The sequence below is a fragment of the Pogona vitticeps genome, chromosome 4 (genome assembly GCF_051106095.1).
Source record: "Pogona vitticeps strain Pit_001003342236 chromosome 4, PviZW2.1, whole genome shotgun sequence".
NCBI lineage: Eukaryota > Metazoa > Chordata > Lepidosauria > Squamata > Agamidae > Pogona > Pogona vitticeps.
In genome coordinates this window covers 24,470,313-24,497,242 of record NC_135786.1, presented here as the reverse complement: position 1 = coordinate 24,497,242, position 26,930 = coordinate 24,470,313, and the positions used below count along the sequence as shown (strand labels likewise).

At 40.8% G+C, this 26,930-nt stretch overlaps 3 long non-coding RNA genes across 5 annotated transcripts in view; 2 read left to right on the top strand and 1 right to left on the bottom strand.

The window, feature by feature from the left end:
• LOC140706513 (uncharacterized) overlaps positions 1-10,146 on the top strand; it is a 43,703-nt gene extending 33,557 nt beyond the window's left edge. Inside the window, exons 3-4 of one of the 3 annotated variants that reach the window (XR_013544744.1) lie at positions 6,243-6,352; positions 6,531-10,146. This is a non-coding gene — a long non-coding RNA (uncharacterized LOC140706513). The other 2 variants (XR_013544743.1, XR_012086159.2) reach the window with 2 other exon arrangements.
• Positions 10,147-10,444: 298 nt separating this feature from the next.
• On the top strand, positions 10,445-25,401 carry LOC140706512 (uncharacterized). Its single transcript, XR_013544741.1, has 3 exons — positions 10,445-12,055; positions 19,214-19,528; positions 22,825-25,401. It is a non-coding gene; the product is annotated as an uncharacterized LOC140706512 (long non-coding RNA).
• LOC144588958 (uncharacterized) lies at positions 17,575-19,290 on the bottom strand. Its single transcript, XR_013544742.1, has 2 exons — positions 19,184-19,290; positions 17,575-18,962 (listed from the first exon to the last, which is right to left on the bottom strand). It is a non-coding gene; the product is annotated as an uncharacterized LOC144588958 (long non-coding RNA).
• Positions 25,402-26,930: the final 1,529 nt, after the last annotated feature.

The following is a 26,930-nucleotide window of genomic DNA, read 5'->3' as shown; positions in this document are numbered from 1 at the left end:
ACTAGGTACTAAGGGGAAAACATATTTCCTCTGATTAAACTGTTTTCTCCTACATGGACATTCTTCCTGCCACTTAGGACTGATAAGGAAAGGGCATAAAACTTGAAAAAAAAATCTAATCCTAAAGTTTCTGGAAAAGTGTTTAAATGCCCTTTAAAATTACTTTTCAGTAAAATTACTCAGTACATGAAAAGATACTGCTATTCATATTGCTATTGAAATGTAATGCAGTTAGATTCTCTTCACCTCCCAAAAGTTGCTACAGATACCTACTTATAACTATTTACTTCCAAGCTCTGAGCTATACAGCTGCAGAAGGACCCCTGAAGTCTATGACAAAAGATATTTGGTTCAGATACTGTATTTGGTTCTGGCCAGCTCTGCTGAGAACAATGTCGACCTCTTTATGCAGCCAGCACTGCACCTGAGAGAGCTCAACGCCTCTTTGTCTCTTCTAAAGATGGTGGGAATGGGCAGCAACGATGCTTCATCCACCTCTGGCAGTGAGATTGTTTGTGCTGCAGCTGTTTCTCACAATCCCAGCAAGTGGCATGAAGGTGCATACTGTTTCTGATACTGGAGACAAGAAATACTAACAGTCACCAACAGCTTTATCTTCCATGATTTTATTTAATCTTCCTTTCAGTTTGTCCAAGTTGGTGACCACCACTGTATCCTCTGGTTGAAAATTCCATAATTAAATATGGGCTCCGGAAAGATCTTTTTCGTCACCTGCCCAATAGAAAAGTATGTACTGTATTGTAAAGCACTTCATACACCTAGACTCCTGCATGAATCATGAATTATAATTGCAGCTGGTTGCAGAATATGTGTTTCGGCTTTAGATTACATAATATTTGCACACCCAAAGGAGAACACAGAGACACAGTTGGAGTGCATAAAAAAATAATAAATAGGGGGGAAAAAGTTGGCTCTTGAAAACAGTTGACAGTGTGGTTAAGTTATCACACCAAATGTTCCCGAAGAGATAATGATAGGGCTAATGTGGAGAGGAGACAGAAGGATCAAATACACGATTAGGAGGGCAGAGTTCCTTGGCAGAAAAATGGGATTGTAATTATGTTGATTTCAATGCCTGTAATATCTAAGTGTCAACTTTTAAACACTACAATAATGAATGCTTTCAGCTACAGAGCACCACGCGGTGCTGATTTATTGCAACCCTTTGGGGAAATGAAGCCATTAATTCTCAATGCTAGTTTCTGTTCAACTGTAGAGAAATGTTGAGAAGAGCCTTCGGTTTTTTGCTAATGGAAGGTAGCAATTGTCTGTAAATGGAAACACCAGATATACCTGGTTCTTTATCAATGGGCCCAGGAATGGAGGGAGAGTTTGTGGCAGACTTTTTTTTAACTAATTCTTTTCTTTTCTTGTTATTTTATTTGCTGGAATCATTTTATATGCAGCCACTTTATTGCAAAAATATGAACAGACCTTGCAAATTTACTTTTTTTTTCACTGTCAAACTCCCTGAATCCTTTGCTGACATGACCTCTCTCTGTGAGATTTGAATTTTGAATATCTTGAGTGAATTTTTGGAAATTATTTTGCAAAGGGAGTGACATCAACAAAAAAAATCTCCCAGTTTATGCAAGCCAAACATCTTCTGAGAAATTTTGGCTCAGCCCTAGTTGCCACCTTTCTTCCATCGGTTATATTTTAGAGACATCACTGGAGAAACATTTTGTCTTTAGAGCAGAAGATGCTAATAACACAGGTCTTTATAAGCCATATAGTCAAGTATAAACATTGCTCCCAGTAGCTTTAATTTACCCATGAAAAAGTCTTCCATATTTTATTCCCCATTTTCAGGATTTTTTTAAGAATTTCTTCTGGTGATATTCTTGTCCTTGTCATAATGTTGCCCAGGTCAAGAGTCTGTATTTGTCTTTTTCACATTTGTTTCTCATATGGCCACATTATTTCATAGCTTCCCTATCTGCCGACCCTTCCTGATCTGAGGGGGAAAAATTGGGAATCGTTATCTTATGGTGTTTTCCCTGGGTCTTTAATGGAAGCAAGAGAGGCTGTTAGCTTTCACAGAAATGATTGCACAAAAAAAGACAGGGCATTTTTCCCCACCATTAAATTGAAAGAGAATGACTTACCATAAATTCTCATACAAAGGTTTTCCAGCACAGCATTAGTCAAAATAGGTAAAAAAATGCCCTTATAGCTAGCTATGGGTATAAAGGTGCTATACTAAAAGACTTCAGAAGTACTTTAATCAAGACACTTGATCATTTGATAAGAAATCTGTCCTAGAATATGCCTCAGCCTTCATTCTACGTTTAACAACAACAAAAAAATCCCTAATATCTCTGTGTTTTGTTTGAAGATGTATTCTTAGCTAATCCAATGTTGGTCAAATGCTAAAAGGCTTTCATTGTCCCTTAAACAGATTTAGGGATCAAGACTTTGAAATACATAACTCATGTGTAAAATACTGGTTGAAATCACACACCCAGTAAAAACTGGGTGGGATTTGGAACAACCTCAGTCATTTCACATTACGTACTGCTGTTTCAAATTGTGCCCAGTGCACACTAAAGTATCTTAAGCTGCAATAGGGCCTTCTCTGTGGTTAGCTGGTGCAAGAGAGCTGTTCCTCCTCTTCAGGGCTAGGTTATCCAGTGGGCAGCTAGATGGTGTTTGTGACATTTTTGACAGCCAGGGAGACCTACCACCACCGCTGATGCCATTGTACTCCCCAGCCACTGCCCCCACTCTCCAGCTATCCTTTGGACAAGCAAGTCCTGCAGAGGAGGAAGAACTCTCTCAACCTAACAAGATTGGGACTCTCTCACCCAGCCCTCTACCTCTGGGTGGCATTGGAAGAGGATGTTGCACATACCTGTCCTCTGTTTAAATGCGAGGAATTGCATGAAAACAGAAGTCATGTCTTTTAAATGTGTTCATTTAAAACCTTTGCTGCAGATGTCAGCAGTCTTTTTCAGCCTGAGAATAGTGTACTGTACATAATGGTTGGAATCCTGTTGCTTAGCAGAGTAAGTCATAACCAGAGTACACCCTACTGAATAGGTGGAAAATTGGCAAGTCAGCTCCTCTGTAAGTTCCATCGATTCAAATGGGCCTAGTCTGGGTGAGACTTACTATGCTAAACAACAGGATACAGTGGTGCCTCGCTAGACAGTCACCCCACATGACAGTTTTTTCGCTAGACATTGACTTTTTGCAATCGCTATAGCTCAAGACAGTGATGCCTATGGGGGAATTTCGCTGGACAATGTTTGGTCCTGCTTCGGAAACCAATTTTCGCTAGACAACGATTTTGACAGCTCCCTCTGCGCTCGCAAAATGGGTGTTTTTGGGACCTAAGCTTTGCAAGACAGCTATTTAAACAGCTGATTGGCAGTTTGCAAAGCGGCTTTCCTATGTCCGATCTTCATTAGACAACGATGATTCTTCCCCATGGAACGCATTAAACAGGTTTCAATGCATTCCAACTGGGAAATGCTTTTTGCTAGATGATGATTTCTCTAAACAGTGATTTCAGTGGAACTGATTATCATTGCCTAGCGAGGCACCACTGTATCTACCATTGAATTTAACTCATACTAATGGATTTTACTGTTTCTTTTTCTTTCTTTTGAAGGAATTTTTTAAAACAGCAGATTTATTCACAGATGAGACAAAAGCTGAGATTTAAAAATTCAAGCATTGAAGGCAGCAAAGCTGACAGACTCATCCATTCTTACCTCCCAAGAGCCTCACTGACTTACTCCTCAATAGGTATGCTCAGGACTCTATACTTTAAGATTTCCTCATGAGGCTGCATTGCAGAAAGCTAAACCCATGCCCCCTTTTGGCCAAATCTTGAACAGCAATTAGAAGCTGAGTTACAGAAAGAAGAAATAGAAAAACTAATGGCAAGCTCCTAACAGAGATAACCAGAGTTTGGAAACATTGCATCTTTGGACTATAGCTCCCAGAACCCCTTAGCCAAGGCCATCTGGCTGTTCCTTCTGGTGGTAATAGTCCAAAAAAAAAAAAAAGAATATTTGTTCTACATGTAACAGAAGATCGACGGAGAGTTAGGGAGCCACTAATTACAATTCACTTTTCCTCAGTGAGCGAAGTCCTTTTCTCCTCTATTTCCTACCAACTTGTGGTTTTCCTTATATCATGCTGTTGGGAACACACAATACAATGTTTTATATTAATGTGGCCAGAACATTGTATCATCAAACTACAGCAATCTGATCCAGATCAAAATCAAGCTTAACTGATGCTATCAGGAGGAGAGCAAGTCAGCACAGTCCGGGCACTTATATGACTACAAGTGCTCTTTAAAAAAAAAGCTCTAAAGATGGTCAATGCAAAAAAAAAAACAAAAAACAAACAAACAAACAAACACCCTGATGTCTTTTAATTGTACTTTGGCAAGATTTACCTGCAGTGGAGGAACTATCCTTTCAACCAGGACAAATCAGGCTCCACAGTTTCTACCACTGTGGAAAAAAAAACACAGCATGTTATGACAATTTTATCTTCCCAGTGCAAATCAGTGGGTGTTGTGAAGCAGTGGGATTCTGAAATTCAATTTGGATCTGGATCGGGTCCAAACTTGTCTTGAAAAAGTGGAGTGGGGTGCAAATAGCCAAGTCAGGCCCTTAACAGAATGGAGAGATGGCCGCATATGAATGTCCTGAGATCATGTGATGGAAGCTGTGCTAGAAATATTGTAAATAAATAAATTAATGCCCCTAGAAAATTACTTCTTCCCTGGTGATGGGAAAGAATTTTCACAGAGCCTTTTCTGCTCTCTGAGACTGCGGAATGCCTTCCTTTGCAGGGCTGTGACAGTTCATTCATTATCATTTTTCTAAAAAAGAGACTAAGCTTTCTTTGTGTGTGTGTGTGTGTGTGTGTGTGTGTGTGTGTGTGTGTGTGTGTGTGTGTGTGTGTGTGTGTGTGTGTGTGTGTGTGTGTGTGTTAAGTGCACCCAATAATTAAGAATTTTAATATTCCCATTCTACAAGCAGTGTGCCTTAATTTGAACCAATGTGGCTTAATGAGCCCTTTCACTTGAAGATAGGAAAATTTCTGAAAACTCGATTAAAAACAATATCAACTTCCACAACAATTTAGACAAAATGGTCTAAAACAATTTGAGGAGTTCAGGACTATTAATCCACTGAAGACACAATTTAATTACCCAGAGAATTTATTTATTTTTATAAAAGAGGCAAACAGATAGAGTTTATTTGAAAATAATTGAATAGCTATACAAACATGCAGCTCTGACCAATGGGCCAAAGAATTCCCATCATTCTGGCAATGGGATCATTTTTTAATGACTCTTACAGCTTGATGACGTCTGGCTGTGTTTGCTTCCAAAACAAATGCAGGGCAGCCAGTTTGCAGAAAAACAGGCTTGGCAGTTGCGAGCTCAAATCATTCCCCAGTCCTTTGCTGATTCTCTCTGCTGGCAGAACAGCAGTAGTCTCCTGATGAGGCAATGCACTCTTTCCAACTTCTAAGGTTAGGTAGCTTAGGCTGAGAAGGACAACATTTTGTCTCCATTACATGTTTGTTGAGGAGATTATAGAATCACTGAATTGTGGAGTGGGAAGAAATCCCAAGGATCATCTCCAGTCCCAAGGATCATATAGTTCAGTGCAGAAATCCTTTGCTGAAGCATTGCTGGTTAAAACGTTTGGTTAAAACCTGCACTTATGGGAAGTTTGTAATCGTCCAAGACAGCCCCTATTCTACTGCCAAAGAGCTCTTATGAGGATATTCTTAATAATGTTTAGTCAGAACTTCTTTTCTTGTCATTTGAGTTAACTGGCTTAAGCTTTATTCAGGTTTCGTCCATCTTCCATGTGATTTTTCTCCAGATTTTTGCAGATGGCCGTCATATATCCTCCAAAGTTGAAGTTGGATTTTCTGTTCTCAGACCACAGTCAATCAACTGTACTACAGTAGGCTGGCTTGTTTACTGAAGTTATTGGGGAATTTTGGTTATTCCTTTAAGTTAGCAGAGTAGAAGGTAGAAAAAACTAACAATGTGAAAATATGGAGCAATTCGCTCATTCTTATTAGCCTCAGTTGGTTTCTTTTCCACACAAACTAGCAGTTTGCATGATAATATCACTCTAGAAGCATTTAAAGTTGAAAAACATATCTTTACCTATAGTTACCATTTGTAGTTACAGTCAGAAGGATAAAAAGGAGTATCACTGCGTCTCCCCCAGGTGGAGAGACCACTCCGTGCTTGTTACTTGGTCAGGAAGAGGAGGTTATCAACAACAAAAACAAAGAAACAAAAGAGAAGACACTGTTGGCTTACCTCAAATTGCCAGAGGTGAGATAAGAACCTTACCAATCACATTAGTTGCAAAGGACAATCACACTAGCCTGTAAATGCCCTTCCCACTGATACTCAGTGTTAGTGCATGCATGATTGCTATTTTCCCAACAGAAGTTTCAGTCAGTTTAGATATTGTGATTAGTTTGAATAACAGTCTTTTTTTTTTTTTCAGGAAAACATTCAAAATTTGGTTTTCTATGTGATCGACTACCCAAGAGTATAATAAAAAGCATCTAAGGCCTTTCAAATCGACACTACCTCTACAAGGTTTTACATTGTCTCTTTCATCCAGTTCTAACAATTATCTGAGATGTATTGTCATAACCTGCCAAATAAAGAAGCTTAATTTTCCATTAGTGTAGTTCTTTAAGGACATAAAAATTATAATAAGGCACTGACATCTGTTCTTTGTTTCTGTTTCAGATCAACTGCTTTTCTAATAAGTTTTTCTCAAGGCAACTAAAGTGGGAGCTGACCCTTGGAGGTGCAAGAGACACATGCACTGACAAAATAAATTCTTAACATTTTTCTTCCTTAATGGTTGAAACTCCCAAGCCACAGAACTGTTAATTGCAGAATCTGCAATCAAAATGTCATATCTGCGAATCTTTTTGTGAGCAAAAACTTTGAATACTGTTTCCTGAGTACTTTCTGAAACTTATGAAACACATCAGGCTCTTCGTAAAAGGACAAGTGTGTAAGGAAAAAGTCTCACAAAATAGTTCTTGCAGCAAAGAAAAAAAGCAACAGATAGTCAGATGACACCTTAAAGATGGTTAAATATTTTGGAGAAAATAAATATGTATGTGTATGCCCATGGCTACACAGGCTGGCTTTTCCCTTAGGAAGCACTGTGGGAATCAAGCTCCCAACCTCTGGCTTCATAGGTTAGGCATCCTTCAATCTCGAAAGACTATGGTGTCGTGCTCTGTATGGAGGACTTGGAACAGCGTCTAGTGTGGCTGAAGAGGCCAATTTGAGAGTGACAATATCTTCCACACTGAAGACAAATCCAATCTGTCCCCTGTCCAGCTCCCTGGTTTTGCTGCTTTTGTGACTTCCTCTTTGCCTCGGCCTGCTGGACAAGGGTCTCCTCAAATTGGGAGAGGCCATGATGCACTGCCTGCCTCCAGGCTGAACGGTCAGATGTCAGGGTTTCCCATCTGTTGAGGTCTATTCCTAAGGCCTTCAGATCTTGCTTGCAGATATCCTTGTATCGCAGCTGTGGTCTCCCTCTGGGGCGATTTCCCTGCACTAATTCTCCATACAGGAGAACCTTTGGAATCAAGCCAGTTTGGTGGGCTACTACTCATTTAACTGGCTTCATCACTCAGTGGTTTAGGTATCTGGCTGTGAAGCCAGAGGTTGGGAGCTTGATTCCCCACTGTGCTTCCCAAGGGAAAAACCAGCCGGTGTAGCCATGGGCAAGCTGCACAGTCCCAGAACTGGCCACAGAAGAAGGGAACAGTGTACTACGTCTGACTATTCTCCACCTGGAAAACCCTGAAAAACGTCCCCATAAGTCAGAATGGACTTGAAAGCACACAATTATTATTATGACATCACACTTAAAATATACTCAAAGGATTCACCAGACTGACTGGGTAATACTTGCCATGACTCTGAAGAGAACAAAATGAAAATCTGAAAAAATAACAAGGTCAAAAGCGGTGATGGGGAGGCTTTGGGAGGGCCAGAGGAAGTGGTGTAGCCTGTATAATGAAATTGTAAACCGCCCGCAGAGTGCTTGTAGCACTATGGGGCGGTATATAAGTCCAAAAATAAATAAATAAATAAATAAAAATTGTCAGGGGTTATAGCTAATAATGTGTATGGAGTCTATGTTTCACTCCTCCCTTGTTCTCTCCAAACAGGGAAGATGCAAGAGCAGCATAGCCTAGCCAATCAGCTGCTCCACATCCTGGGAGGCAGGAATGATAGCGAGGTACTGGAGAACAGGCTGCTTTATGTCACATAGCCTGCCTCTGGAGCAGTGGAAGTCTAGATCCTGCTGCCAGAGCTTAAGTCAGATTTAGCTCCAGTTTCATGTGGCTTCCATAGATGACATGTACCTTTTTTCAGTTGACAGAACACCTTGGGTCAGTCCTGGCCCAACAGTTCTGGAAGATTTTCTTGCCTCATCCCGTGAAGTCCAGAAGGAAATAACACATGTAGAAAGATTACAAGGAGGGCTGGAGTAAACCTTCCAAAACGTTCCTTTTGTATGCTTTCTTTCACTTTTTGCTGTCATTCAGCCTACCTAGTCCAATTCTGCCTTAGTCTCTCGCTTTCTGTAAGATATTTTCACATATCTTCCACAAAACACAGCTCATTTTTAAAAGCTTTACTGCATTAACCACGAACAGTCTGTTTCTACAGCAAGATGAAATGACTTTCTTCAGAAGGTACCGTGATCCTGGGAGAGAGATGCAACTAAAAAGTGGCATCTGAACTGTAAAGCAAAACTGTTTAATGTATTGGTCCTAGCAAGAGATAATGTGTGTGGATGTTCAGGCTTCACTTGAGGTGGTAAAAGCTTATGCTGTCCTTGATACTATAACCACAGCTTTATAAACCACTAGAACAGCAATGTATTCTATTTTAATAGATAATTCCCTGTTTGAAGTACAGTTGCCTGTTTCATGGGCTGTCACTTTTTGTTTAAAGATGTTTAAGGATCAGGGGCTTTTGGCTATTAGCCCCCAGCAAGCAGATACATTGGTCACTTTGTCATCTTCCTCTCTGTTGTCAAGGTTCAGTAGAAAAGGCACCAAGACCCAGTCCAGAGCAAGACCACAGGAACAAGTTATAAGCAACCCCACAGCCCAAGCAGAGACCAACCAGCTAAGGTTTTGAGTCCAAACAGCAACCAAGTAGAAGGATGATGCAAATCGTGGCCGGACAGTCCAGGAATTGAAGTCAGGAGGAACAATATCAAGGCAGCAGGGTCCAGGGATGCAAGGAGAGGCAAGGTGGGAACAACAGGGTACGCAGACACAGCAGGAACAACTAGGCAGGCCAGCAGGCAGGCCAGGAACCACCAGGCAAGGCAGGAATAACAGCACAGCCAGAGACCTTTGTTGCTGAGGCAAAGGTCTGTAGGGGAAGCCTCTTCTCATATAGCCTAGTCCTCAGATTCCACAGGTGGCACTCCTGATGAACTGGGCAATAGCTGCAGGGAAAGGACCCAGTCCTGCAATCTCTAGAGCAGTTCTCCCCCAGAGGGATGGGGCCCATCCTGCATGCAGTAAGGTTGCATGGTTCCGGCATGGCCCCAGTCCTGACATCTATGGTGAGAGAGGTTGTATTTTTGTTTAGGCTGTAATATCTACTCTTTTCCCCCCACTTGCATCTATATACATAAATCAGCATCTGTGTCCTCTTCCTTTTTAGAGGATGCACATATTCTTTTGGTGATGTGTAATATTATCCATAGGAGCCCATTTCTTTTAAAGCAATCCATATTGTTTCATGGCCCATACAGTGAAAGGCTTTGCTATAATCTATAAAGTATAGACAGACTTTTTTCTGAAATTCTTAGGTAGATTCCAGTTGTTTTATGTGCCATCAAATTGGAACTAGCTTAAAGGAACCCTAATAAAACCTTCAAGGTAAGTAAGACTTTTAAGGAGTGGTTTTACCAGTTTCACATCTTCAGTGAATTTCCATGGTTGAACAGGGATTTGAAACCAGGCTTTGTCTCTTGTGGCCAACATAGATTTGCAATATGATCTCTAGTACATGTTACTTTTCAAAATCTGTCTGGAACATCAGGTATTTCTAACTTCCTTCATTGCTTTCACTTCAGGCTTTCCTGCAATTACACTGACAATGTGGCAGTTGTGACACGGTGTTTGGAATTTGTGAAGCACATTTTAAATAAACAAAGTACATGCATGCATGCATGCATGCATGCATGCATGTATGCATGCATGTATGCATGTATGTATGCATGCATGTATGCATGCATGTATGCATGCATGTATGTATGTATGTATGTATGTATGTATGTATGTATGTATGTGGCAGCCAATACTGTAGCCACTTACACATCACCAAAAGAAAATCAATCTCTCTCTCTCTCTCTCTCTCTCTCTCTCTCTCTCTATCTATCTATCTATCTATCTAATCTATTGCTTCCATTTATGTCTTGCTTTTTCTCTATGACGCAGGGCACTATACATCAGTGGTTCTTAACCTTTTTGAAAGAAACGCCCCCTTGAGCCATTGAGGAAGTTATCATCGCCCCCCTTCCTGAGGTGATGATATCTTACCTACCTACCTACCTACCTACCTACCTACCTACCTACCTACCTACCTACCTACCTACCTACCTACCTACCTACCTACCTAGTCTCCCTCCCCACCCGGGTGTGAGGCAGCGCTTCACGGGGCGAGGATGAGGACCCAAGAGACCCTTTCCTTCCACCCGATCCACACTCAGTGCTCCCCTAAAGAAGAAAGGCGAGACATGGCAGGTAGAAAGAGCTGGATCATCTGGCGGCGGCAGCAGCACCGGATCTACTGCCAGCACTGCAGCTGCAGTCGCCTTCACAGGTTTGACTCGCTCCAGCACCCCCCTACCCGGTAGTATACATGACACCATTTATCCCTGTTTCACCCTCACAACAACCCTGTGAGGTACGAGAGGCTGACATATTGTGATTCACCCTGTGAATTTTATGGCTGTGTGAAGACTTGAACCTGGTTTTCTCAAGTCCCAGTCTAATCATTATACCATATTGTCTTTCTATAATCCTTACAACAGCTCAATTAGATTGACTGATGTTATTATACCAACACTGCAGATAAAAGGCTGAGCCCGAAGGAATAACATAACTACTGATTCCATCACTGAGCTGGGATTTAAACAGGACACTTCTTTCTCATATCAAACACACTTAAGTGCAATGCTAAGCTTTAAGCTACTGTATTGCCGTACTGTACTGAGCCTTGAGCCTACAGCCTTAGAGGAACTGCACCAACTCTCACAGACATGTACCACCAATTTTTGGACTCTTGTGTATACTTTTTCTGCACTGTCCATGAAGGAATTGTGCTAAGCCTAAATAAATAGAAATTTCTCCACGAAACCTTGCAATTTGTTTGACTTTTAGTGCTACGATATATCACCCACTCTTACATTTGTGTATTAACATTAGTTCTACTTAATTAAAAAAAACCCACTCCAGTAAATGTTTTTATGAATTTAAGTGATTCTGTTAGTAGAAGCAAAACTATGCATGTCAACCACCTATTCCAGAAATCAGAAGTAATTGTTTACCAGGAATTTAGTTACATGTAGCTACTTAGATTTTGGGTAAGAAGTAAGTAGTAATTTCAAGGTTACATTTATAAGTAACGAATGACACCTAAATTATCCATAATGAACAGCAAGCCGCTACATTCAAAAGTTACTTTTAAGGGAAGTTCTAGAGACATTTTAACAGGAATTTTTCAGGTTTTTGTCCTTTTGTCAATAAGCAAGGGAAGAATTCTAAAGAGTTTGTCTTTTGCCTTTTTTATTTATTTCTGAGCCACAATAGGAGAATGAGACACCAGAGGGAGCTGGAGAGTACTTTTTTCACCTGTTGGTAAGGGCAGCACTTCACATTAATAACGCACAACGGGATGAATTATTTGTGCCGTGAGAGCAACAGTAGCAGCAACAGAAGCCTGACAGCAGAGAACAATTGGGTAATGTAATCAGTTTCTTTAAAAATGTAATTGTCAGCACTTTGACTTATTCACACTATTTAATGGCCTTTAAATTCATTTAATTCTGCAATAAAACATGTGGATTGTATTTGGAAAATAATGTCACCAGTACTGGCTCAGCTGAGATGACAGAAAGGAACAGTTACTTTCTGGAATAAAATTCCCAGAAGTCTCCCATGTTCTGAGAGCTGTAGTTCCAAAATGTAACTGTCCCAAAGTCTCAGTGAGACTTATAGTCTCTGCTTTTCCATTTCTCATACTTCTTGTGTTCATTTTCCTAACTGCAAGTGACGGCATTTATTGTGACAACGTAAGTTAAACACAAAATTCAATAAAGTTCAAGAAAATATTAATAAAGAAACCAACCAGCCATTCTGTTGGTTTTCATCCAGATTCATTCAGCTTCCAATCAATTACAAGACTTTTATATGCGAGACTTGGCATATAAAAGTCAGGCCTAAAGCCACCTATTAGGTCTTCAGAAAGGCAGCTCGTGGATGGCTCCCTCCCCCCATAAAATTAAGTCCGTATGGAGCATTGAGTCTGAAAATACATTAGCAAAATCTCTCAGTACATAGTTCAAGTGAACCCCATTGATACAGTAATAGAGTTGGTTGTTGTGGGTTTTTTTGGGCTCTTTGGCTGTGTTCTGAAGATTGACCTTCAGAACACGGCCAAAGAGCTTGAAAAACCCACAACAACCATTAGATCCCGGCCGTGAAAGCCTTCGCGAATACAGTAATAGAGTTGTTGATCCTTTCATCTCATTCATAAAATACCTTCTTGCTGGAACTGGCAGGTGCCCTTGAAAAAAGCACATTCTTCATCAGTCTGCAATGATTTTCCATAAGACAATAGTTCAGGCAAGGGGACTCAACATAAAACAGCAAATAGGGCACAGTTGTTTCAGAACCACAGCCAATATTTTAAGTATAGCCAAAGATTTTAGATTTGATTTTGGAATCATGGACAGTAATCCTGAAGTTGGAGTACAATCTACCCCAGTGCTGATCTATAAGAAGTAGGTAGCCTATCATTAGAAGAGATGATTCTTTAAGTGCCAAGAATACCTGATTGACGCAAGAGATGATTTTTCACATCTCTCATAGCTGACTGAGTAATTTTTTGTTTTTTAATGACTGGGCAGTGAGAGGTAATCACAGAAGGACTAGCCTTATTCAAGCATTAGACACTTTAATGTCCCAAACACATTTAGAGGAAAACACTTAGCCCCATCCCCCCCACCACTGCTTTCTTTTCACTTTCAGTGCTAAGGCTGAAGGCAAGCTATTCTTGCTCATAGGTAAGGCTCCATATACAATACCCGTTTTCTTTTTCACATGTAGCACCTATACTCAGTCGTATACCTACACATTTCCTCTTCAGATTCAGTGGTAAAAGCATGATGAAAATGAGGACCACGGGTTGGGGGGGAGGTAGGGTTGGGACTTTTCCTCTGAGCATGCTCAGAATGCTAAATTTTATAATACCTAAAGAGGGTTTCTGCAGTTCCCTCCTCAAAGACAGAGGGAAGTGGCATCCCCTGAACACTGTGAATAGAAGGCCATGGTTCAGAATGAATGGGATGATGTTGAAAGAAATTCCAGTCTCTGATTCAGGACTATGATCTTCTGCTATGTATTTTATGTTATTTTTTTTCTCACCCTGCATTCAAATGTGCTTGGAAGCCACTTTTTCACAGTGTTATCTCAAAGGGTTTTTTTTGGATGTGTATCATTGTTTAAACATAAGGCAGGACTCCACATAAGAGGTATCCTGTTAAAAAAAAGTGGAAATTAGATGGCAAAAACCTATCCATATATCTGTGGTATTCTTGCATACAAATTGCAATTGGATAGAAGGGCAGCATGGTAGATTCCCATATGTATGCCAGTATTGATATACAGTATTCAACTGTATCTCAGTAAACTGGAATATATTCCTCTGGATTAAACTACAAGGTTAAATGCAAAAGTCTATAAAGGGGCAGACTGAAGAGATAGGAAACATTTAGAAATCAACATTATCTGAAGCACAGATCTTTCAAAAGAAGTTACTACTATTGGAGCAATTATATTTGCATTGTATCTTCAGAGTTTTGAGGAGGGGAAAATAAATCAGCAGGTAGTGGCTTCTTTCCTTGCATATAGCTATGGAGCTACTATCAGAGATAAAGTCTACATAAGATGTGACCACTTTCAACCAAATGTAGCCCAAATACATACTGCGGCTTGTTGGATTGCTCAGCCACCTCCACTGTTCTAAATAGGCATCAAAAGAGGTGGCTGCTCAAGTTCTGCTTTAAACCAGTCTACTAAGGACTTCCTTAGTTTTATCAAGGCAAGGCAGGACACTATGATCACTATCAGCTTGACAAGATACCATATCAGAAGACTTACAGCAGCCATATTAGTTGTTCAGTTCAGGTTTGGGTTCTGGTGTGAATCTTCTTACTGTATCTATCCTTGCCTGAACCCTCCAGCTAATCATGCCATCTGGACTTCCAACACACCCTAACTCAAGAAAGTCTAATGAGACTAAGGAGAGACTTTGTAACCCTTTGTCTCCTGGACGTATTTTCCCCAGCACATTGGTGGTTCCCCAGTCTACACCCCCATTTCTCTCTCTCTCTCTCTCTCTTTCCAGTCTGCTTAATGAAGGATTCTTTATAGCTTCAGTGTTTGCCTCCTCTACTAATTGCTGATTTAATGAGATGCCACTATCCCTACTTTCCATTTTTTTTATTCTTTGGGACCAGCATACCAGCCATTGTTTATGCTGAACTATGCTTTTGGCAGAGTTTCTGGACCATCCCCTGCCAGCAGTACTGGCTGCTCATGTTCCTAAATAACTTTCAATTACTCACGAGTTTAAAATGGTAATGGGACACAAGGAAAGTCATGGGCAAACAAGCCCCCTCACATAATGAAGCTGTCTGGGACAATTAAAAAAGCATTCGAGCAAAGGTCCTTTGAGCAAACAAATGTTTATATTGCCAAGAGAGGTGATAATACTGCAAACAGCCCACAGCAAAAACCATCCATTTAAGGTAGCTGATTAGAAATAGGTCATATTCAAAATGAGCACATAAAGTCTGTGGCTGTAATTGTAACAAATTATCTTTCAGATCCAAAAGATTTCATGGGCTGAATAATTGTAGCTATTAATGGGGCAGTTTGGGAGTTTCGTTTTGTTAGATCTGAACATTTCCTAACTCAATAGCTCTCTTCAAGCAGTGGCGTGTTGGTTAACTTTGAAAGTTTTGCCATGACCATCTTTGTAGCCACAACACCAAGGAAAGTCCAAAAACATAGGCAATTGTGTTGACCCATATTTTCAGAAAAAGCTGGCTGGATATCTCGGTGGTTTATGTATCTAGCTCTAGAGCTAGAGGTTGGGAGTTCAACCAGCCTGTTTGGCCTTGGCCAAGCTGAACAGTCCCAGGACATCCCCTAGAATAAGGGCATTGTAAGCCACTTCCAAGTATTCTCTGACCCTTTCATCCTAAGTTTCAATTGATTTGACAGTACACAAAAATATTCATAGATGGACAAAACATGTTTGCAGAACGTAGAATACTGTCGGCCAAAGAGGTTTCAGGAATTTGCTTTTCTTCAGGAGCAGAGGAAAGGGTTCTTTGTTCCCAAGTCAACAAGCCAGAGCTAGCAGTTTTCATTTCCAATGACAGCAGTTTTTTGTAAAGCTGTGTTGATAAATAAGTGGCCAGTGTAATCATTGTAAGTCATTGCTTACTCAATCTTCCAAAAAGCTTTTGACAAAAACGCTTCACTAAATGCCATTTCATTCCCTTGTGCAAATTTATGGCACAAAATCCTGGCAGAGCATTATGGGTGGCCACGTAAGTGCCTGTGTACTGCACAGTAGCAGGCAACACTGCGAGGGCCACATGAAACGGTCAGGCAAGACGGATTCAGCCCGTGGGCCTTGAATTTGACACATGTGCTCTAGAAACTTATCTAATCCCCTTTTAAAGCCAACCAGGTTGGTGGCGATCACTACATGTTGTAGTTGTAGATCACGATTTAACATATAAATCGTTATTATCTGTTCTGGACTCCAGTATTTTGTTTCAGTAGATTACCCCAAAAGAGGGACAAAAGGTTTCCCCCGTTCATCTTCTCTACACCTTCCAAAATAGCATCCATTTCTGTCAGGATTTTCTTTGTTCACCTTTTTTTCTAAGCTAAAAATCTTTGAATATTGCAAACTTTCCTTTGTGGAGTTCCTCCAGGCCCCTCGATCAAGTTGGTCACCTTTCTCTGCCCTTTTTTCAACTCTGCTATACCACTTCAGTTGCAATGACCTAAATTGACCACAGTGTTCCAAATGTTGTGTCATAAATTTGCACAAGGGAATGAAATGGTATTTAGTGAAGCCTTTTTTTTTTACTTTCAGAGCTAGTTATTACTTACGTTATTACTAAAACCAGTAATAATTGAATGAGGAGGATTATAGTTAATCTGATAAAGAGTAGATCCATTTATATAGTTTTACAGATCCAACTGGCCCTTTGAGGGCAACCATAATGCCGATGCGGCCCAAGATGAAATTGAATGTGACACCTCTGTTCTAGAGGATAAAGCCATCAATAACTATAAACTTATGGTGGTTATGTGCTACTTCCAGTTTCAGAGGCATGCTTCTGTATACGAATTGTTGGAGAACATGATTGGGAAGATGTTGATGCACAGTTTTACTTGCAGGCTTCCTATGGGCAGATGGTTGGTTTCCATGTAAACATGATGCTAGACTAAATAAGCCTTTAGCCTAATACACTATCAATGTTCTTGTATTGTTAATGCAGGCATGCACAGCATTTACAAATGGGGAATCCATAAATGAGAGGGAAAGCTACTGTGGTACCTGTTGCTCCTTCATGCAACCCGTGATCCTGGTCATATTTCTCTTGCTGGCTTCAAGACCAGAATAAGTCCACATGATAGGAAAATTTCTGTGCAAAGGATGGTGCATTTACGCTTAGTGGAGTATAAGAAAATGGACTTGTGTGCCTACTTAGGGAGCAGAAAATCCCACGTTCTGTCCCTGACATCCTGATTTTTATGTGCCTCTCCACCCTTTTTGTGCCTTGTTGATTTGCCCATAATAGGTGTGACAAACCTTTAGCACTCTGGATTTTTAGACTATATTCCCCACAGTCCTTGATCATTAACTATAAATGCTGGAGATTTGGGGAGTGGTAGTCCAAAACATCTGGACTGCCAAAGGTTTGCAATCCTTGGCCTATAATGTCACAAACAATATAAAAGTTTCTAGGAACCACTGTGTTGCTATGCTGAAATAAAAGGAGAAATGCTATACAGTACTGCCCTATTTTGTAATAGCTGAGTATGTTGAAACCCACCACCACCCCGTAAGTTGCACATTTTTTAGAGGGTGAAATCATTCCACACTAATTTGGGGTATGATCAGGGTTAGCCACCCCCTCCTCTTCTGCCATGGTCTGCAGAGAAACCAGAGGGCCCTTTTCAGTTTTAAAGTGTTGTTTGCATAATTATGTATTAAACTACCCACAGAGTGCTTTACCACTATAGTGTGATGTGTAAGTTGAAACAACAATGATTATTTGCTGGCAAGGGCTGTTGGGAGTCACAGACCAACAATATATGGAGGGTGTCCATCTGCCCTGCCGTAAAATCAGACTGGGATGTTAGAAACCTAGCTTTGAATATTTCAGGAACATCGTTTATTCAGTAGACAGGTGATCTTTATTTACAATCCCCACCTCTCTCCAAGTTCCTCTACTGAAGCATTAGCCTCTGCCACATGCTTGTCCATGGAAAATTTTAAAAATCCACACTTCCTTATGCAACAACCCATTATCAGACTCTGTGTTGTAGATTGCCATGATCAAACCACCATGGGCAACAATGGCTGTTGGCAGATTCTTTCAACAATATTTTAAAATACATAAATAAATAATAGCCGTACAGTGCCAAACAGCAAATGGAACTTTGGACGGTAGCAGCCAGAGATATTTTTAATTACCATAAGGGATGGGTATCACTGATGGTGAATCCAGTGAATGGGGAAGGAAATGTACAGGTTTTAGTGCAAGGGTTTTTAATGTTGTTAATGTCTGAATGCTTTAATCTTGTGTTGTTTAATTTTTAAATTGTTTTAATATGTTTTTAAATTGTTTTGTTCAGCTTCGTAACCAAGATCCTATGATATATTTGTTTGTTTGTTACATTTATAGCCTGCCCATCTATTCATACCGACTACTCTGGGTGGGTAACAACAGATCAAATCTAATACAATTTAAAATCATAAGGACATTTCGCTAAAAAAAAAAGAAACCACAATAATCCAGATGGGAAAAAGGCACAGAGAACAAAATCAGGCGGTGGATAGAGGAAAGGCTTGCTTAAATAGCCAGGTTTTCAGTTGGTGTTTGAAGATGCCCAAGGAAGGGGCCATATGGATCTCAGGAGGGAGGCTATTCCAAAGACAAGGAGCCACCGCCAAGAGGGCAAGCTACAAACATTTAAATAATTACAAATAAATAATAGAGACAAGCAGTTGACTCTGATACCTAGGCTTGATGGGAAAGGGATTTAAGAAGCCCACTTGCATGGTTATGCCTGCATAATCATTGATATGTCACTCTATAGGGAAGGACAGATACAATATTGTTTAATGAAAGAAGAGGAATGTTGGATCAGGCAGAAAAGGGGCCCACATCGAGCCACAAATACATGCAGTACTATAGTTATGTATGGTTCTTCTTATACGGAAGCTTGCTTATATAAAAATGAATTATTCCATACTTGCCCACAAATGAGGAATGACATCATGGAAAGGAAGGTGTGTTCTGTTGTCCATTTGAACTTTGTCTCCTGAATCCCTGTGAAGTGGAACATTGACACATATGAATCATATCACTCGTGTAGGTTTGTCACATTAGTATTCAACTGTTGTATGTTTCATAACCACTGTCTGGACATTTTTCTCAGTTACAGCATTTGCTCTCCTATTCCCCCTGCCTCAGCTGATTTCTACTGTCAAAGCCATCAAAACCACAGACCATTCTCTTTCATTATACTGAACTGAAAGACTTTCTCCTACCTTGCATTAATTAATCTCCTTCTTCAACAGGATGTACTTGTCATTCAGCAGTGGCCTTTGAATGAGCTTTTAGACCATCATGAAGATTTTTATCTGTCACTCCCAAGTATTGTCAGTGATCCTGTATGATCACTGAGTGATCATCACCATGCCAGCCTTTTTGAACCTCCATTAGATTTTTTTTCTGTTCAAATATCTGTCCATTGAAGCTACACTCCATATAAACTGAAGATGTGGTTTACAGCCCATGGAAGCTTATGCCAAATGAAATTAATCAGTCTTTCACGACCAACAGCTCATCTTGTGGCTTTAGCTGCAACAGAATAACCTGACTTACCCTCTCAGGTAAGAATCTGTTGCAGAGTTTTGAAACTTTAAGGTTAACGTTCCTCAGCTGTGCAGGAGAAGTGCAGGTACTCACAAAGCATAGTACAGTTGTTACTAATTTTACTGTTATTTAGTTCCAAAGAGCTAATGCATTCCTTAAAAACCTAATCAGAAAGCACAGCCATCCAAAATAAACAGACATGTAAATGAAGCGCTAAAAAATAATAATAAAATAACAAACATACGGAACACAACTCAGCTAATTCTCACAATTATGCTTCTGCAAGATGACCATAATTTTATGCACTGCTATGTGAGGGCAAGATCCTGAAGCTGAGGCTCCAATACTTTGGCCATCTCATGAGAAGAGAAGACTCCCTGGAAAAGACCCTGATGTTGGGAAAGTGTGAAGGCAGGAGGAGAAGGGGACAACAGAGGATGAGATGGTTGGACAGTGTCATCGAAGCTACCATCATGAATTTGGCCCAACTCCAGGAGGCAGTGGAAGACAGGAGGGCCTGGCGTGCTCTGGTCCATGAGGTCACGAAGAGTCGGACACGACGAAACAATTAAACAACAATGTGAGGGCAACCTCCATTACAACAGCGGCTGAATTCCTGTTGCTTAGCGTAGTAAGTTGTACTAAAGTAGGACCACTGAACTAGTGGTGATTTAGTGAGTCAACTCTTCTGTAGATTCCACAGACTCAAATGGATCTATTCTAATTGTGACTTACTTTAATAGAGGCTTATGCTAAGCAACAGGATTCCACCCTGGTATTTACTTCTGACTGCAGAGATTCAATATTCAAGACAATTTGAGCTGTAACAAGTGATCTAGAGCCAGCTGCTACATAACGTTTAGCTTTTAAGCAAATGTAAATATTCTTGCAAAGCAATGTTGCCATTTGAATTTATAACACACACTAGCAATAAAAAAAGCTGTGTGCAGCCTCCCTCACCCTGTCTGATATTTTCTTCAGATTTTAACTTCCTCTGTCATAAATAATTCTAAAAGACATCACATGAGTTGTTGAGTGTGCTGGGTAGGGAGGGCCTTATGGTCTCTGGAGAGGGAAAAAGGAATCTAAACATACACTAACTACTACTACTTGATAGCTGTAGTGTGAACACATAGGTTTTTAGAGCAATGAGAGTTCATTAGAAACCTGTTGAACTTACTGCTCCTGCCTTGGGGGGAGGGAGTCCTGGAGTTGTGTTCCTTTGTATTTCCCCTCCATTATATCACTACTTAGCTGGGTATTCCCCCCCCCCCCACTACGTTGAAATAGGTAATTGTTTTCATCAATAGAGTCTAAATTCCATGATAGTTCTTTTAAATGCTGCTGTGGACAATTGTGTTGGGGGGGGATCTTGCTTGAATTAGTTTCTTCAGTCAAAGAAAAGGTCTCCTTCAAATTAACTTGCTTGATTTCTTTAACAAGGCAGTTGGAGATTGTTTAATGGGAATCCAGAGTAATTTTTGCTATTTAGAAAAAAAGGAATTTTAGGAATAAAATTAACAAGGAAATTAATTTGGTGTAAATGTATACCAGAAAAATTATATTGGTCTGATTATAAATAAATTGGTTGTCTGAAGAGACAGAATTCGGCTAAATGTAAATACATCTATATCACAACTAATTTATTAGCAGAGTTGAAGATATACTTATCTTCATGTATGTGAGATCAAAGAGATTCTTTAAATGCCTGACTTTGTCTAGGTCAGCTCCATAATTTCTGTAACAAAAGTTGTCAGGCATGGTCTAGCCAAAGTGAAAATACAGATAATACAATACCATTTACTTCTTCTGGGGGCACCCGGGGACTGTGAAGCTTGCTCAAGGTCATACAGACTCTACTTATAAGAGACGCAGTGGGAAATTGAACTCCCAACCTCTGCAACCAGATACCTAAACCACTGAGCTATCCAGCCAGTTTGATACCTTTATTGGACTGCTAAAATCTTACTCAACTCAGGCTAGCTTTCAACTTCTTATGAATCTTCATCAGGCTGGGTATTATGGAGCTGGGAGCTAGTTTTCGATTTCACCTTTGGTGATGTGTATTGTTGTTGTTATAAGGGACGTGGTGGCGCTGTGGGCTAAACCGCAGAGGCCTGTGCTGCTGGGTCAGAAGACCAAGCAGTCGTAAGATCGAATCCACGCGACGGAGTGAGCGCCCGTCGCTTGTCCCAGCTCCCGCCAACCTAGCGGTTCGAAGGCATGCAAATGTGAGTAGATAAATAGGGACCACCTCGGTGGGAAAGTAACAGCGTTCCGTGTCTAAGTCACACTGGCCATGTGACCACGGAAGATTGTCTTCAGACAAACGCTGGCTCTATGGCTTGGAAACGGGGATGAGCACTGTCCCCTAGAGTCAAACACGACTGGACAAAAATTGTCAAGGGAAACCTTTACCTTTACCTATTGTTGTTGTTTAGTTGTTAGTTGTATTTGACTCTTCGTGACCCCATGGACCACAGCATGCCAGGCCCTCCTGTCTTCCACTGCCTCCCGGAGTTGGGTCAAATTCATGTTGGTAGCCATGTCTGTTAGTAAACCCCAAACATTCAGTTGTCAGTCTTCATGTACCTCACAGCCTTTCCCTCTTCCCCTAGTTCCAGATCAAACATATGGTTGGTTGGGTTTTTTTTATCTGGGGCCACACATCTGGCCATGGATTTTTAAACATGGGAGGTTGCAACAACCCTGGTTCTGGAATGCGTAGCCTGATGAAGACTTGTCTGAGCCAAAAGTTACCCTCTGTTGATGAGATTTTAGCAGTCTCAGCCACCCTTGTCTTTAGATGTGTATAAAGAGTACATGGTGTTCCCTTCCTTCCTTCTCTCCTTCCTTTCTTTCTGTTGGAGGATTTTGTTCATGCGTGCTTAATTTTTAGCAAAAATGTGAAGACAGCTTTCCATCAGAAGTCATTTCGGAACAAACAGCAGTGTACTGGTGCCATGGCTCATAATCCCGAAGCATCAGGACCTTCGGGTGATGTAATCTGCTCCTCCAAACTTCCCTTTTCTCTCTAACCTTAACTACAATCCTTGTTGCTCTTATATGCAGACTTATGGTAACCCCAATACAGTTTTTAACACACACGAGATGACAAAGAATAGCTTATCATCACCACCCTTCAATGAGTATCATGGCCATATTCTATCCACTAAACAGGGTCTGCATGTTCATTTTTGTAGGATGGCATATTCTTAGGGTTTTGCTGCATGACATCTCAACAGCACCAGTTTGGAATGGCTACATAAGGCCTTGGCATGCACCCATTTCACACCATTTTGTGTATTTATAGGCCTTCCCTCATGCTGCCAGTCTTCATGCTACTTACCAGGAAAGAACAAACCCTTTAAGTGTCCACTATGGTGACAATGTATCCTACCTAACAAAGAACAGTCCTCTATTTGAAGGCACCCCCTCTTTAAAGAAGAAAGAGCAAAGACTTTGAAGAAAAGCAACAGCTAATACTAGGGCTGGTGGGTATCATGGTGCCAGCAGAAGTCCCAGGAATCTCTATGCCTCTCTGTTTCTCCATGACTTTCATGTATCAGGTGGTTTGAAAGCAGGGATAGGCAACCTCCGTAGTCTTGGGGGTGTAGCCACACCTGCCCAGCTACACCTGGTCCTTGGTGGGCCACACCTGCGTCCCTCTCAGCCCCCTGATACTTTTCTCTTTAATAGTCCTCTATATTGCCCTCTCTTTTTCACAGGCCTTCTCACAGTCTCTGGTGACCAATATTGTCAATATATATATTTGCAGGACAAGGATATCAGATGTCTCCAAAACATGGCAGAATGGTCTCCTGTGCCCCTAGAGGGCACAGTGGGCTTTTTCAATTACAGTGCCTCAAATATAAAAAGGGGTATGTGGAGGGAGCCAAATTTGGGTCTTTGGGGGACACATAACCCACAGGTTGCACTTTGCCCACCCCTGCTTTAAAGCCTGGACCCTCAATCTCTCTCTCCGATCCCAGCTAGCCACCCTATTCTTGCCCTTGACTGGCCTTGAATCAAACAGATCTCTGAATAAATACGTGTGGGATTTGGCTGCTAAACTCACAACTGGAGCTGCGTATTCATTTCATTGCAAATTGCCATTCATGAGCCGGGGTCCTTAGTTCCATTTGGACTGGGAATTCCCACATTCCTTTGGTGCTGTGCAATATATCTTGCTCTTTGGGATGACCAATGGTGAGAAAGATTTGTTTTCTTAACACCAAAACAAGTGCTGTGAATTATGAATAATAAATGACTCATTTTTAAAATCAGTTCTTTTTAAAGGGCAGGAAGTCTGGAATGCTCACTGTCATCTTTTCTTTAATTATAATTAATTATTCTGAAATGTAGTTTGACTCTGAAGAATGCCTGTTATTAAAACAAGGCTTCTCAATGGCTCTTTTCTCCTCAGCCTGCTTTTGTACTGCTCTTCTAAACTAATTAAAGAACAATATTCAAATCATGTCTCTTTCTTTCTTCTTATCCTCTTGTCTCCCAAATAACAATCCCTCAGAAGCAGATTATGCCCTTGTAGTCTAAATACTGCACTAATTAATTGTCCTAGAAGGCATCAAAAAGAAGAATAGAATAATCTGCATTTACTTGAAGATGTGAGGGCATTCTTCTTCAAAAGTGAATGCTTTAGCTGAAATGGATGTCTGCAGGTCTCACTGAGATATCCATGTCCATTGATGGTATGCAAATCCTACTCTGAGAGTACAAAATGGAACCATGATCTTAGGAGCAACCAGGCAGAAAACGAAATGTCACTCAAGAAAACCCATTTATACGGCTCGTTCAGATGGGCATTGCAAGGGTGGATGGGTTTGCTCTTTTTTCTGACAGTCACATGACAAGTGGATCAGTTTTCCCCAGTTTGCCCTCAGGGTACCCCAACATACACCAACATATTGGCAAATTGAAAACTTCCCCTGCTCCTTTGGGGAGGGGCAAGGGAAATGAAATTATTAATTGGTGTGGCGCTAGACCATTGCTGTTGTGCTGAATCACTTAAATTTATTTTTTTTTCTTTGCCCTTGTGTGAAGTACCAATTGAAACTGCAGCTACAGGCAGTTTCTCAATTGGCACTACACAGAAGGCAAAGAAAAATAAATAAATTTTATCTAAGTGATTCAGCACATCAGTGATGCTTTAGCATAGGTGAAAATAATAATTTCACTTCCCCTGCTCCTCCACAGAGGAGCAGGGGAAGTTTTCAATTGACAGAAGAAACCACAGGGTCACTTGAGGTTAATATGCCATTTGGACACAAGAAATGTACCAACTGGAATATTGCTCCTCACCTCAACCTCAAGCAACCCTATTTAGAGTGCACCAGCCTGCACCCAAAGGGCCAGTATAGATGTGCTCAGAGATAACCTAATAATTCCTATACTTTCTCTTATTTTACTTTCTTTGAGTGATTTTTTTCCTCTTCTCTGTAGAGAAGAGGCTGCATATCCTGACTGGCATCAGATAGTATTCTGTTTACACATATCCTCTATTTGAAGAAACAAAGAGAACAAAGGTCTTGAAGCAATTCATGAGTACAGGCTTAAATGCTGGAGTAAGAGCTTTCCCATTGTGGTATTCAATATCCAGAACTCCATGCTATATAAGGTCCAAACTGAGCTTTAAAAGCTATGTTGCTTCTCTTCAAGAAATCACTGAAATCCTTGTTTAAAAAAATTCCCTAGAATTGAATGGTAATTGAAAGCATCTGTCTGCCAGGAGCATGACTGGTTCCCTATCCTCTGAACAGCCTGTGTCTCAATTTGGAAATAACAGCTCATGATCCCTTGGCCTCACTGGCCCAGTGTCCAGGGTTGAATTGACTGCAGAAATTAAATGGAAAGCATTGTGTCCCTAGGAAAAATATAAAGCAAAATATACAACTCTTGGCAAGGGGGACAAAAAAGCAAAACAAAACCAGAAGTCGCAGAAAATAGGGGAATATTGCCTTGTCAACTGGACCAGGAACAATGGCATATGGAGAATGTGGGCTCAAGAGGCTGATTACAACAGCACAAAATCGTGTCCTGACGTAAGAACAAATGTCCTGTTTGTACAGCCCTTTGTTGTTTTCCATGGACAACATCATAAATAAAGCGTAGGTGGGGAAATGCAGTGAAATGCAATGTACTATATTGCATTTTCAAATGGGGGAGGTACCTCATGTGAGTGGCATGGCAAGAACATGAAAAACCAACAATGCACTGTTGTGTTAATCTAATGCATTTTTTCACAGTCGTGTTATAAAGGAATATGGAAAACGTGTATGACACTTAACATACAGCTGAAAATCTTTTCCAGTATTGAGGTAATACCCAATCTTGTTGAAAGCAGTTTTCTATAGAAATAATGCTAAACACTTTTCTCATACAGGGAAATGCAATTTGCTAATCATTAAATAGAAACACTAGTCTTATTGCAGGTTCATACAAAGTACTCTTGAGTAATCCTTTCATCCAATATTATTTTGCCTACTGAGTTGCACACTGTATAGTCGGAATGAAAGGATCACTCCAAGATGTTGTTGATCTAAATGATCTGTCGAACATTGAGTATGCTGTTTAAGGTTCATGGGAGTTGTAGTCCAAGAAGAATTGGGAAGACTGCACTTTGCCAAGTGCTGCTATATGACAGACAAAAATGTGGCTAGTGTGGTTATGTGCCATCAAGTCCCTTCCAGCTTATGCCAATGTTATGAATTAGGGACCTCCAAAAGTTTCTGTCATTAACAAAATGACAGCTCAGATCTTGCAAACGTACAGCCATGGCTTCCTTTATTGAGTGAATCTATCTCACATTCAGTCTTCCACCTTTCCTGTGGCCTTCAATATTTCCCGGCATTATTGTCTTTTCCAATTGTCTGTGTGGTTAGCCAGATCTGAAAGAAATGTGAAAGAGACCATTTTAGGAGATCTAGCTTGTCATGCAAGCTAAGTAATTGTGTGCAGACAGGTTAATTACAACCTAGGGTGATCCTTCCAGGAGTTTCTAGGTCTACAGTACTCATAGGTGGTTTAAGGCACTGGTTCTTAACCTTGGGTTACTCAGGAGTTTTGGACTGCAACTCCCAGAAGCCTTCACCACCAGCTGTGCTAACTGGGGTTTCTGGGAGTTGCAGTTCAAAAGCATCTGAGTAACAAAGGTTAAGAACCACTGGTTTAAGGTAAAGGTAAAGGCTCCCCTTGACAATTTTTGTCCAGTCGTGTTCGACTCTAGGGGGCGGTGCTCATCCCCGTTTCCAAGCCATAGAGCCAGCATTTTGTCCGAAGACAATCTTCCGTGGTCACATGGCCAGTGCGACTTAGACACAGAACGCTGTTACCTTCCCACCGAGGTGGTCCCTATTTATCTACTCGCATTTGCATGCTTTCGAACCGCTAGGTTGGCAGGAG